At 44.3% G+C, this 13,742-nt stretch overlaps 1 protein-coding gene across 1 annotated transcript in view; it reads left to right on the top strand.

Annotated features, from left to right (window-relative positions):
- The window catches only part of REG4 (regenerating family member 4), a 45,298-nt gene extending 44,769 nt beyond the window's left edge, over positions 1 to 529 (top strand). Inside the window, exon 6 of the transcript XR_008354268.1 lies at positions 506 to 529. The gene's annotated coding sequence lies outside the window, so the exon portion shown is untranslated. The remainder of the gene's footprint in view (positions 1 to 505) is intronic.
- The last annotated feature ends 13,213 nt before the right edge of the window (positions 530 to 13,742 follow it).

Below are 13,742 nucleotides of genomic sequence, written 5' to 3'. Positions count from 1 at the left end.
ACAACCCAGCAGGGAATAAACATGTGTATGTGTATGTGTGGTACATAAGCGCCGCTAAGAGAAATCACGTGCGACAGAACTCAGAAAGCCTGTTCGAGGCATGTAGCACATTAAATATGGATACGATGGTATTCAAAATGAGCGGAACAAAAAAAAAAAAAAAAAAAACCCAGCAGGGAATAAACATGTAAACATGTGTATGTGTATGTGTGGTGCATAACTGCCGCTAAGAGAAATCACGTGCGACAGAACTCAGAAAGCCTGTTCGAGGCATGTAGCACATTAAATATGGATACGATGGTATTCAAAATGAGCGGAACAAAAAAAAAAAAAAAAAAAACCCAGCAGGGAATAAACATGTAAACATGTGTATGTGTATGTGTGGTGCATAACTGCCGCTAAGAGAAATCACGTGCAACAGAACTCAGAAAGCCTGCTCGAGGCATGTAGCACATTAAATATGGATACAATGGTATTCAAAGTGAGCGGAACGAAAAAGAAGAAGAAAAAAAAAAAAAAAAAAAAAGAAATAAGGAATGAACATATGTGTGTGTGTGTGTGGTGCATAAGCGCCGCCAAAAGAAATCCCGTGCGGCATAACTCAAAAAGCCTACTCGAGGCATGTAGAACATTATGGATACGACGGGAGCCGAAGACGACATTTGAAAAGAACGCAAAACAAAATACGAAAGGAAAAAAAAAAAAATTTGAAATAAACGTGTGTGTGTGTGATGCATATGCGACGCTAACATAAATCTCGCGCGGCATAACGTAGAAAGCCTACTCGAGACATGGAGAACAGTAAATAGGGATACGGTGGTAGCCGAAAACAACATTCGAAATGAGCGCAAAAAAAAATAAACAGGTGTGTGTGTGTGTGATGAAAATGTGCCGTTAAAATAAAGCACATGCGAGATGAAAATGGAAGCACGTGTGAATGTAGTGTACAAGCGCACCAGATGCATAACAATGCGTGCGTGAGGAAAATGTAAATGCAGTGGAGCAACATCCTAGGGTCCCCTAGAGAGTAGTGCAGACACAAATATATATATAAAAAAAAACCAAAACATGAGAGTCAACATCATGTATGTGGTGCACCAATGCCACAGATATCTGAGTAGCATGGGAAAATTACGTTGTAAGACCACGCGGCACACGCGGCGTGTGTACATGTATGTAAAAACAAAACAAAAGTGCCGAACATCGAAAAAACAAAAAAAAACATCAGGAATGCACTAAGCACAGGTAAGAACCGCAACTATCCTTAGGAAACAGTCCAAAGAGACCCAATTTCAGCAAGAATAGAAGGCTTATCTGAAAGTCACGTAGACGCAGGTGAAAGCCTCGACGGCGAAACAGATGGCACCAGAGCAGCCTTCGCATGAGAGCGGGAATGATGTTGCTTCGTTGTCCGCTTTCTGCTGGGCCTCGCCACGTCCTCGTCAGTAGGTGAACGTCGAGGAACAGGTGTAGAATCCATTTGGTCTATCGCCGTGACGTCTTCGTGGACTAAGTGCCACTGTTGCAGCAAATAAAGCCCCTCCATAGGTGTGCAGGCAATATGAAGAGACCCATTCCTGGTAATGAGGAGCTTCGTGGGAAAGCCCCATCTATAAGAGATGTGGTTTTTTCGCAAGGCCAAGGTAATTGGAATGAAGGTACGGCGTTTAGCGAGAGTGGCAGCAGAAAGGTCCGCAAAAATGTGTATGTGCGCGTACGGTGCTGGAAAAGAGGAACGCTGACGGGCCTGTTGCATAACAGCCTCCTTAGTTGAAAAATAATGGAGTCATAAAACCACATCCCTGGGAACCGTGGACGGCAGGTTCTTCGGTTTCGGCACCCGATGAGCTCTATCGAGCCGAAGGTCCGAGTCCGAGGCGTCAGGTAAGAGCGTGACAAAAAAAGAGTGTAGGTATGTATGCAGGGATTCGGCTGTTACCTCTTCAGAGACGCCTCTGATCCTTAAATTGTTGCGCCGAGAGCGGTCCTCAATATCGGCCATCTTAGCAAGCAGCGCAGCATAATTATCTTCCAACGCATTGTGCCTGTCGACCAACTCGTTAAAGGTAGAGGAAAAGTCCGAAAATTTCTGCTCCATGTGGTCAGTACGCGCTCCCAAATGTGCCAAATCCTGCTTCAAGTCCGAAAGCATATCCTTAATGGCTCCTGTCATAGAGGATTGCATGGAATCCAACATGTGTCTCAGGATCCCTGGGGTCACGGGAGCATCAGGATCGAGGTCAGTATCCACATCAGCGTGTTCAGGCTGTGACGGCGGGAAGGAAGATTCGTCGCCATCTTGGTCTTCAACCCCCGGCCTGGTGCGCTTGGGAAAATAGTGTTGCAGCTTGCTCGGGGTCTTCTTCACATGTTTGTGAGACATCATCCCCGCTTCAGGAATCCAGAAGCTACTTGGAAAAGACTTTGCCCGGTAAAAATCTTGTGTTTAGCCGCGGTATCGCTCGTGTGCTGGCGGAGCTCGTCTCTCACACGTCCATGCAGCTCCGTTGCCAGGCCACGCCCCCAACGTGACTTTTTTAACCGACCGAAACAAACCAACACCATAAATCCTGCACCCAGTCACCAGGAAGCCGAAAAACCATGCTAACCATATCAATTTCAATCCCCAAAAGCTTTAACTGAGTACTTCAACCCTCAGTCTTCTCAGAGGCTAAAGGAACACCAAACCTCCAGAAAACATGTTGCAACATAGTAAGCAACATCCCACAAACCTCAGAAGCTGCTGGCCCAATACACAAAAAATGATCTAAAAACTTCTTCCTTCACAACCCATTCTACAAAACAACCGAACGCCTCGAAATACGCACACAATATGGAACAATCCATGGAGAGGCACCTGTCCACAAAATATTTGTCCCCCCCAATAACAATGACAATAATGACAAAAAGGAGACGCAACCTCTGTTGAGCCCTTTTTCCATTAAGCCTCACCCAATGCAAAGCATTATCAAACGAAGTGTAAGAAACACTACAGAGGTCCCGGTCAATCCCATCATTAACCGATTCCCCCCTTAGGATAAGATAGTTGATGGATAAGTTGAAACGTACCCTGCTCTTTTTTGGGAACTATATTAAGAGGCGAAACCCTAAGATTATACAATGGTAGTGACGCTAAAGGACCAACCATGCGGCCCAATTGGACTTCCTTATCCAGTTTGGCAGACATGACCTCAGGATAAAGCAGGGCAGACTTAAGGTTTCTTGCAAACGTAAGAACACCGGATTCCTTAAACGGAATCCTAAAGCCATCGCCAAAACCTTTCTCTAGTAACAGTATCATCTCCTTAAGCCACCAGGCCTATGCTTACCAGAGTCCTCCCCCTTTCCAGCAGTGCCCTGTCCTTTACTGTTCCTACCGTTCTTAAAACAACGGGAGAGAGGATGAGATCACGAGCACTCGTGCTTATGTCTACAAGATCCCCATTTGCACGATCCTTCATTGTATTGCCAATAATATCCCTTCATGAGTGTAGCCGGCGATGACACCGTCGTCGATGCTACCTAATGGAAGGACGCAGCCATACCTACACCCTATAAACCTATTGGGAAATACAACAGCATGTACTGTATAATATGTATGAATAGCACTTGAGCTGTAGATGGTGCTGTGTGGTTACTGTTTGTTCATGCCTGTGACGTTTCTGGTACACTTACAGGAAGGAAGTCCTGTCCCTCCCTCCTTTGTTTTCTTTTTCTTTTGTTTTTGTGTACTGGCTGCTGTTTTGAGTAACTGATGTGTTCTAAGTATTTGCTCTTTTATTCACACAAGTAAAGTCTAATGTTGCATTGCCATAAGCTGCCAGTATCTCATTTTGATACAAAACCAGCAAAACCTGGTATGCTTCATTTACACTATGCAGATAACAAAACAGACCCGGCACCTTTTCCCCAATAACACTCGCTAAAGTACGTGGAATAAGCCTGTACTGTCTCTCATCTTCCTCATCCTTTTTATTCTCATGTTTTCTAGATTCCCTGATTAAATATTTCCAAAGGAAGCAGGGAGAATATTTCCACATATTCCACCCTCCAATTTTTTTCCTTCACATCCAGCTTAGGATGTGCCCCCAAAGGACCCACAAAACAAATATATATACCTCATCATGGGCCGAGTCAGACACCTTCACCTACTCAGTGTCCTTCTCTTTGGCAGCATCCGCGGCTACCTGCAACACAGACTGCTCCGCAGGCCCAGGGACCACTTCATCACCTGCAGCCACACCAGAACCACCAGCACCCTTAGCCACCCTCCTAGAAGCAGTTGGCCTCTCACCGACCCAAACAGGAGCAGAAGCTGTCTCCACCTGAGACCCCCCCACGGAAGCCTCAAACCACTCAAAAAAGAGAACTGAATAACCCCGCCAACACCAGCCTCCTGGTGGCACGAGAAGACCTCCATCTTGCCCGGCATGTTGACACCTACTCCCAGCATCCTCATCCGGCAGCAGCAACATTGCAAACAGAGCAAGTAATCCGCTGTCCTGTTCCTCAAGGAAGGCCACCGCTGGGGCCAGATCTGGGAGCTGCTTGTGACTCCAAACCAGGACTCAAACGTGCAGGAGGCCTGGTCCTCCACCTGCTAGGCAGTCTCTGGGACTCCACCTGGTCAGATTCAGCAGCCCCACTTGCAGCTAATGGGCCCAAACGATCCAAAACCCAGGGGGTGCCTTGTTCCATAGCGGACTCCCTTATTTATCAAGCCCTCCAAAGTATCTTCAGACATAGCTTGGTAACACTCCAACAATGTTAAACTCCTGCTAACCTCAAACAAAATGCCACAAAAAGGGGAGGGCATCCTGGTTATATAATGCCCCTCAGTTAATTTTGCCCTCAGTTATCAACGGATTGGATTGAAAATACATTCTCTATCCTTTCACCCGCCAGTTATTTGGTGCAGAAGATGAAGGAAGAGGGCTGCGTGAAGGCTTTGCCACCGTGTTGCAGGAGGGATATGTTCAGCACAATCACCTGTCACGGAAGCCTCCGTGCCTTGGGCTCCTGGAGGGGCCTGAGGGCCAGTCTCATTCCTACAGACTATGGGCCCTGGCCTTGGAAGGAGTTCTGGGGGTGTTTGGACTACTTATTCCCCCTGGTACAGAGTGCCGCATTTCCCCAAGTACCAGAAACTCTGAAGACTGTGGGGTTCGCACAAGGATTTGGGGTTCCTGCATTTTGTGAGGGGGTTTACGTGTGGTGTTACTCTCCATCGTGTCAGGGATTACAGGACAGAGACCTTTATGGCCAGTATTTGCACCAGGATCTGATATCCAGCAGGTTTCAACCAGAAGGCTACAATAGAGACCCGCTACTGGGCTGAGGTGGGCTGAGTGCAAATACTGAGCCGCGTGCAAAGGAGGCCTGATGCAGAACTCTGTGTGGGTTGTTGTTACTATTGTATGTAAATCACCCCCTTGTACTGTTTAAATACTGTTTCCAAATAATAAACTGAGTCCTGTTTTAACCTCAACATTGGTGCTGTCTGATGCTTGGGGTGGGCAGCAGTGTTCCCTCTAAGCTGTGCGCTTGTTCGTGCACATAACTTTTAGACAGAGCGCACACGTCCTAAAATTGTGGGCACAGTACCTAACGGGGAGCTGGGGGGGCGGGCAGTCTGTCCGGGGTGCCGCTCATCAAGGGGGTGTCACCACGCTGGCACTCCTCCAGAGATGGACAGTAATGTCCGCCATTGGAGGAGCAAGCTCGGTTGGGGAGATCAAGGATCTCCCTCCTACCGGCTTAAAATCAATCAAGGGAGCGGGAGGTCTGTTAATGCAGACCTCCGATCCTGCTCCCTTGCGATGCGTGCGGCAACTGATGCTGTGCGTCGGGATTTGATGTTATATCCTGGTGCACAGCACTGAAGCCACGCCCACCACCTTCCACACTGCACCGGGACAGGACACAGAAGAAGAAGAGTCAAGAGAAAGAACGAAGAGGAGGAGGAAAAGTAACTAACAGAGGAAAGGTAGAAAAACATTAAGTGAGAGTGGATTAGTAAGTGTGCGAGAGTGATGGGTGTTATACTGTAGTTTATGCTGAATGTTTGTGAATGAGTGTGTGTGTGATAGTATGGATGTGTAAGTGGGGGGGGTAGCATGGCATAGGGAGACTGTAATCACATTCATATGATGCCCAGGTTCCAGCATGTACATGCTGGAACCTGGTCATCATATGAATGTGATTACAGCCTGATAGGAGTGTGATTGCTGTTAACAATTATATATATATATATATATATATATATATATATATATATATATTGTTGTTGGTTTTTTTGTCCAATTTTGGTGTGTTTTTTTAATAAAGTGGGTTTTTTTTTAAAGGGGGGGTCATTTTCAGTTTCGGTCAAGTGAATGCTGAATTTTCAGTTCGGGCCAGAATTTTCATTTCGGTGCATCCCTATATACCAGGGGCGTCCAACCTGCGGCCCTCCAGCTGCTGCAGGACTACATCTCCCATCCTCCTCAGCCAGCCCCTTAGCTGAAAGAGCATTATGGGAGATGTAGTCCTGCAGCAGCTGGAGGGCCGCAGGTTGGACGCCCCTGCTATATACTAAGCCAGACACTGAAGTGCTAGGCCTACACCACATCAATGTTTGGCTTAGTATATAGTGATAGGGATTATGCTACATTATTGGCAATGTCTGGCTCAATGTATAGTGATAGGTGTTGTGCTGTGCCTCAGTATATAGTGATAGGTGTTATGCTGTACCACTGTCAGTGCGTGCCTCAGTATATAGTGATAGGTGTTATGCTTCCCCACCGTCAATGTTTGCCTCAGTATATAATGATAGCAGTTATGCTGTACCACCGTCAATGAGTGCCTCAGTATATAATAACAGTTATGTTGCACCACTGTCAATATTTGCCTCATTATATAATGATAGCAGTTATGCTGCAACACCATCAATGTCTGCCTCAGTATATAGTGATAGGTGTTATGCTGTACCCGAGTCAATGTGTGCCTCAGTATATAGTGATAGGTGTTATGCTGTACCCCCGTCAATCATCCTTTATGCAGCCCGGAGCCCCCGCTCGTGATTCACTCACAATTAACTTTTGTAGTGAGAATTTCACCTTTAAAATAGACCATACCCTTACGAAAAAATTACTGCAGTTTTTCTGAAGTAATACTGCAGTTTTTTGGACATGAAAAAACTGCAATACTGCACTTTTACTGCAGTATTACTGCACATTTACTGCAGTTTTACTGCATTTGTACTTCACTGTACTGCAGTTTTACTGCAGTTATTTTTGTACGGAAGTACAAATGCAAAAGAGCTACAGTACATTAAGTACAACTGTAGGTTTGCAATATAAAAAAAAAAAGTGCAGTAAATGTGCAGTAATTACTGCAGTAAAAGTGCAGTACAGTGAAGTACAAATGCAGTAAAACTGCAGTAAAGGGTTGGTAATATATAGCTCCACACCCCTTGCAATGTGATTTTTTTTCAGCTCCACCAACTTCGCTTTATATGGACTGTAGAAGCATATTGTGCGCACAAAATTTTGGCTCTGGGAAAAATTTTGCAAACCAGAAATTTTCTGCGCACACCACCTAAGAAAAATTAGAGGGAACATTGGTGGGCTGCTGTAATACCTCAAGCAAGTATATGCGCTGCTAGCCACAGCGGCAACGCAGCTCTGGTGCAGCGGCATCTCCCTTCTCTCTACAACACTGGTTCTGTCTGGCGCTGAAGGGGCTAATTGCTGGTGTCCCGGAAGGAGGAAGTGTAATTTAGCGAGAGTACCCAGTCAGGGTACAGGGCGACCCGTTGCATCGACGATTACATTCCTGGACCAAACTCCTGAAGATGTTCTGTACCCATCGGGTTGCTTACAGCAGCTACAGCATGAGTAGCTTTGACATGTCTCATGGTTAATTTTCTGCCTATAGATCCTTTGGGGAGTTTCTATATATGTCCACAGAAGCAATTAATCAATCAGATTCCAAACTCTCCACCATGGCCAAGACTAAACAGCTGTCCAAGGATGTCAGGGACAAGATTGTAGACCTATACAAGGCTGGAATGGGCTACAAGACCATCGCCAAGCAGCTTGGTGAGAGGGTGACAACAGTTGGTGCAATTATTCGCAAATGGAAGAAACACAAAATAACTGCCAATCTCCCTCGGTCTGCGGCTCCATGCAAGACCTCACCTCGTGGAGTTTCAATGATCATGAGAACGGCGAGGAATCAGCCCAGAACTACACGGGAGGATCTTGTAAAATCAAGCACCTCCTGTGTCTTTACCAGCCCTTGGTATCCCCTGCAACTGGGCTCCTAACCGACCTGCTTGCCCGGGTCCTGATACTGCCCCTACGCTGCTCAGTATGCCAGCTCCGTCCCACACACAACTCAGCATCTGAAGACTAGAAACACCTGAGGCCTGACCAGGCCCAACCGAACCCGCATGGCACCACCACACTCCAGGGAGGAAGGCTGCTTCCGAGACTTTGCCTGTAACCAGACTTTAATGACTAGACCACAAGAAACATTCACTGTATCATTATATGTCTATTTATAAGGTTTATTAACATCGACTGAATTATTCTGGTAATCACTACGATTACTTCCTGCTTCCTCCCAACATTCCACAGAACTGGGATGTATTTAAAAGAATTTCAGCAATTATGTAACTTCAATTAATGATTGCATAGAATAGGGCCGGGTGCCAGCAGGTAATTTACATTCCTGCTGGAATAACCAGGCAGCTCGCTGTAATGTGATGGGGAAATACCAGGCTACGGGGAGTGATGCAGGCGAAACAAGAACAGATCCAGCCCTTAACCCCATTAACTGTACATTCTATTGTTAGTGTCCATCATCTTTATGTTTGGGATACATTTGAGAAATTGTCCAATGGAAAGATTTATTATTTTCACTCGGTTTTTATTTACGTACATGCATTATACATATTACAGTATTATTACTCTAACAATATAACAAACATGAATAAGGTGGGTTTGATAGTTCCATAAAATGATTTCCAATGTACAGATCCCAGACATTGTTGGACTGATTAAGATGTTTCCTCCATGGCACTATTCGTAGAATAAGATTACCTCCCTTTATTAGCCTTTACCACTTCTGATGGGAGGCTGTGCTACATTTCTTCCACCCTCTCAGTAAAGGGCCCTCTGGACAATAAGGAAAGAGGAATATGAATGCTGGCCTGGGCCGGTTTAAAGGATGCCAACAGTTTAGTAATTGTTGCCCGCAACATTGTTTCAGGGTTTTAAGGGTTCATAAAGGGGGTTAGGTTAGGGTTCTACCTTTTTCCCGCCTGGATCCTCCCTGGACAGGTTAATGTATTGTTTATTTTGTTGTTGTTGCTGTTTTCTTGTTTTCTCGTTATTTGTAGTCACAGCAAAGGCCAGCATGGAAGTTCTGTTACCCAAAGAGGTGCCCAAACCGGGTTTTGGTGATGGGTTCAGCAGGCGGCTCATGGCACCCACTGAACTAGGACTCTTGGCAAATTGAGGTGAGAAGCGCTAATCCCTGCAGCTGGCGGGCTGTTGGTTAATGTTTATGTTGGTTGTTTATGCTTGCATGGGACAATAAAGCTGTTGCCAATGCCCTACCCACATATTGGTGTCTGTCTTTATTTAAGGGGTTTTCGGAAGAGGTATTGGGTATAGGCTCCAGGCCTAAGCAGTCAAGTAAAACTTCCTTCCGTTCCATCTAAACATCTGATCCTCTAGTGTTAGATTCTAGTCTCTTGTTGTAACTTTTCTCCTGAAATAAACTTCCCTCCTGCCCTTTGTTAAATCTCATGCATTGAAATGTCTCTTTCCCATCCCCTCTCTCTCTCCCTCTCTCTCTCATCCCCTCTCTCCCTCTCTCTTCTCTCCCTGCCATCCCCTCTCTCTCATTCTCATCCCCCTCTCTTTCCTTCCCCAAATCTCTCACTTCTATGCCCGTCCCTCTCTCCCCCTCTATCTCTTCTCTCTTCTTTCTCTCCCAGACATTAAGATCCCTAAGTCTTTCCTGATCATTTTTATTCTGCAAACAATTCACCATTTCAGTCACCTCCTGTGTACTCTCTCCAGAATGTTAATATCCTTCTGGAGGTGGCATCTCCAGAACTGTCCCCAATACTGTAGGTGAGGTCTGGGCACAGAACCACCTCCTTCTTCCTGCCACTAATGGTCTCGCTATACATCCAGCACCCTGCTTGCTTTTTCCTCCCCTTTCTTACATTGTCTGCTTACTTTTAAGTCCGCAGAAATAATTATTCCCAAAGTATTCCTGTGCGTATCTATAACTTCTTTCATTTTAGTTTGGACTTTTCCTAAAGGAGGCACCAGAGTTTTTGTTTAGAATTCACCCGGTGTGTAGCTCTCTGTGCTATTCATGTCTCCTACACTTTTGTTTTGAGGAAAGGAATATCCATGGGATTAAAATACGATCCAGCATGAGTGCCACAGACAGCATGTTATAAATTGACTTGATGATTACATGAGTCCACCAGACATGAAGGTATATAGCCTTGGAGCCACTTTTTTCATCAAAGCGTAGATCCCCCATGCAGAGCAGATGTAATAAATGGTCTTTTGTACTTAATGGGTATTGTGAAACCTAACCCATTGACTCTGCTCTTTTGCATTCCCTCATTCAGCTCTACAGGGGGACATCCTTTATATTAAGTTGGTTCTCTCCAGCCACTGAAGATGAGGTTTCCCCTCTCGTTTTACTTTTTCTCTCTTGTCCTTATCGTAACATCTTCTATCTTTTTCTGTTCACCATCCATCCTATTTCAATCATAACACCCTTTCTCATCTTAAAAATTACAATTGACTTTTGTCAAGGCTTTTTGTTCCAGAACCATAAAAGTTCATTATGAGTCCCTTTGTGTGTGGAGGTGGTGATAGTTAGATCTATGATGTATGATGTATGATCTTGCCATGGGCTTCAGTCCAAGAACTTTTAGAAACCTAGCATTCCCCCTGCGATGCTCAGTTATATGACCCAGAGACTTTTTACAAGGCTATTCCCAGCTCAGCTCTACAGGGGGACAGCAAAGTTATGTTACACAATGATACCGTTTTTCATCACTCCATTTATTTCTATAATTATGCAAATGCTTTTTTTACCTGGTATCATGATTGTGGGTCGTGTGTCTCTTGTTTTCTGCTTCTCCAAGTAACCAGATTCACAGTAGCCTAGAACCTGCCGGCAGATCAGACCCATTCTGCCCGTCTAGTCGCCCATTTCTCCTGCTGTAAAGACTCAAACCCTAATCAGTCATTGGTCTCATCTCAAATTCCAGAGCCGTATGCCTATCCCATGCATGCCTAAATTCCCTCATTGGATTAGCCTCTACCACTTTGTTTGTGGGGCTTTTCCACTTATCTACCACCCTCTCAGTTAAGTAGAACTTCCTTCTGTTGCTTTTATTCCATCTAAAACTTTGATCCTGTAGTTTTAAATTATGTTCTAACATTTCTCCTCTGAAATTCAATCCCCACCTCTTGCCATGGGGTGGGAGAGACAAGAGAGGCCTGCTCAGTTTCAGCTGCAATTAGTGGGCCCTCAAAGTGGATCATAGCTGTTCCTCATTGCTGTAGAATAGTTTCATGATCTATCATCAATAATTATAGTCATTTGCACCTTGCAGATGGTTCACACATTAAATTTCTTTTCATTTCTTGTGATGTCACATCAAATACTTTGTTTCATGGTGTCAAAAACAAGTTGTGAAATTGTGAGTCACGTCATGAAACAGTGACACATAATGGAAGATGGGAACTTCTGTAACTAATCATAGTGCCGAATGCAGGAACAAGGAATTGCAAAACTGAATTTCTGTATTTTGGGTAAAAAGAAAATAAATGAATAATCCTCGCTCTCCAATACCGACCATTTCATAATTACAGGTGAAGTTACAGGACTTTTAAATGTATATATTCTATATGTAGCCGGCCTCTTCGTTCCTCTCATGACCTTCGTCTCTCTTCTGCCATCATTGCCTCTTCCCACTCCTGCATCCAGATTTGCCCCATGCGGCACCCCTTCTCTGGAATTCTCTTCCCTGTGACTCATATGCAAATTTCAAAAACTCTCTGAAAAAAAACCTACCTTTCCTCATAACCAACCATTTTCTCTCAGCCAGCATCCTGTCTGAGCCAACAACCTCGCCAGATCATCCTGAGTCGATCGACCCATCCAAGCCGTCCTCTCCTGCTGTTTACTTCCCCCTCAACCATTGACTAGATTGTAAGCTCCGGGGAGCGAGGCCCTCTTCTCCTTTTGTACCAGTTTATTATGGTGTTTGATTTTAAATGTATCCTATTGGAGGCTGCTGGTGCTATATAAATAAATTTCATGTAATTTCTATAATATGAGTATAAAAATGATTTCTATACAAATATGTTATGTACTAAATAATTATTTGCTACCAGAATTAAACTGTCTTTTCTTTTCCAAACAGTAAAAGCCAATAAGGATGTCATTAATTTCATAAAGTACGGGAAGGGCTGGACTACGATTATTCTTCAAACACAAAAAGAACCACAAATTGGGCTAAATAAACATACCAGGGAATATAGTGGCTTAATAGACCCCATCCCAGGACTGAGGAATCGTCGATTTCGTGGGCTACATTCAAGGTGATAATGGATAGAGGATGAAACATATGTAGAACCCTTCTGCCCTGTGGGATGGAGGAGGTAAAGGTTAAAAAAAAATCCCCAACTACCCTCCCCACAACTAAAGCCCTCTTAGTAGGGAGGATGGAGTCCATCTCAACAACATTTGGCTGTAAAAATGAAAGTTAAAAATCTATGGTGCTGTATTTGTTTTTTTGAATTTGTAATGTGTCGGGAGTGGAGTTACGAGTTTTCTGCGAGACCACTCAAAAAACAAGCCTTAAGGGTTAACTTGACTGATCTTTTAGTGAATAGACCCAAAATGATAATGAAATGGCTTTGGTTAGGTTGACGCCGCGCATGGAGATGATCTCTGTGCACAGAGACTGACGGTTGGTTTTAAAGTGGTTGATGAGTGTTTTGACGTCCATCGTAGAAGGGAATAGACGGCACCGGTCCCCACTTCATTCAATAGCATATTACTGGGGGCTATTAGCAGCCCCTTTATGCACAGACCGTACCTGTCTCTTTAACCTGTAGAGATGTATGGCAACATGTTAGGCGTGATTAATTAATTAATTATCGAGGCATTAATCACATAGTAATTCACGATTTCATTATTTATTTGTGATTAAACCTTCTGGTATCGTCCTAATTCATACTGGAAACCACACAGTAAGACATTTATACTGGTAAATTATCCAAATGAATTCATGACACAGGACCTAAAAATAACTTTTGCATTTTTGATCTCCACGCCCCTGGGCCCGATTATTTATACCCGATATCATTGGCACCTGGAGCCAGAATCTCACCTGCACCTCATCCAGGATACAGAAGAGCAGCTTACAGGTACTTCATTATATCACTTATATGCGACTCCTGTATTTGGTATATGCAAACCTTATATACGGAGAATTGTGTATATTCGGCTCATGTGTACGGCGTATGGTATATATATATATACATTTTCTTTTTAATGTATATGTATGACTCCGGTATATGGCATATGGTATATATGACTTCTGTATATGGTATATGATATACACAAGTCCTGAATATGGTGTATGATGTATACAACGCCTGTATATGGGTATATGGCATATGGTATGGTATGACTTGTGTATATAG

The sequence above is a fragment of the Spea bombifrons genome, chromosome 5 (assembly GCF_027358695.1).
Source record: "Spea bombifrons isolate aSpeBom1 chromosome 5, aSpeBom1.2.pri, whole genome shotgun sequence".
In the NCBI taxonomy this organism is placed as follows: Eukaryota; Metazoa; Chordata; class Amphibia; order Anura; family Pelobatidae; genus Spea; species Spea bombifrons.
Note: the sequence above shows the minus strand (reverse complement) of the source record. Positions and strands in the feature narration are given on the sequence as shown.